This window comes from Moschus berezovskii, chromosome 4 (assembly GCF_049115385.1).
Source record: "Moschus berezovskii isolate FMDL1 chromosome 4, NW_MosBer_1.0, whole genome shotgun sequence".
Taxonomy (NCBI): Eukaryota; Metazoa; Chordata; class Mammalia; order Artiodactyla; family Moschidae; genus Moschus; species Moschus berezovskii.
Window position 1 is genome coordinate 20785814 of NC_142463.1, and position 944 is coordinate 20786757.

General features: G+C 40.0%; 1 non-coding gene across 1 annotated transcript; it reads left to right on the forward strand.

Moving 5' to 3' along the window:
• The first annotated feature begins 837 nt into the window (after positions 1–837).
• LOC129541931 (U6 spliceosomal RNA) lies at positions 838–944 on the forward strand. Its single transcript, XR_008682969.1, has one exon. It is a non-coding gene; the product is annotated as a U6 spliceosomal RNA (small nuclear RNA).

Genomic DNA, 944 nt, shown 5'->3' on the forward strand with positions numbered 1-944 from the left:
TAATGTCTCTGCTTTTTAATATGCTATCTAGGCTGGTCATAACTTTCCTTCCAAGGAGTAAGCGTCTTTTAATTTCATGGCTGCAATCAGCATCCGAAGTGATTTTGGAGCCCAAAAAAATAAAGTCTGACACTGTTTCCACTGTTTCCCCATTTATTTCCCATGAAGTGATGGGACCAGAAGCCATGATCTTCGTTTTCTGAATGTTGAGCTTCAAGCCAACCTTTTCACTCTCCTCTTTCACTTTCATCAAGAGGCCTTTGAGTTCCTCTTCACTTTCTGCCATAAGGGTGGTATCATCTGCATATCTGAGGTTATTGATATTTCTCCCAGCCATCTTGATTCCAGCTTGTGCTTCTTCCAGCCCAGCGTTCCTCATGATGTACTCTGCATATAAGTTAAATAAGCAGGGTGACAATATACAACCTTGATGTACTCCTTTTCCTATTTGGAACCAGTCTGTTAAGACAGTCTTATCATCTAGTGTGCAGGATACAGTAGGTACTGGTAATCATTGGTTATTGATGCACAAACTTCCACAGACAGATTATAGGCTAATGAGAGCATGAATCAGAAGAAGAGAACCGGGATAGAGGAAGAACCACTAATCACTATCCAAAAAGAATGGTCAACAAGGTCCAAGATGTAACTGTCTTAATGACAACAACTTACAAGGCCTTGACCTGGTGATACCCATCACATATACTCATCATATCCACTCTGTTATATAGGTACTATTCTCATCTGAATTATTTAGATGAAAAATTGAGGCTCCGGGAGGGCACATTTGTTTTTTCCGCCACCAACCTCCTTGTTGGTCTATAAACATATCTTACAGTGCTCACTTCAGAAGCACATATACTAAAATTGGAATGATAGAGAGAAGATTAGCATGGCCCCTGTGCAAGGATGACATGCAAATTCATGAAGCATTCCATATTTTT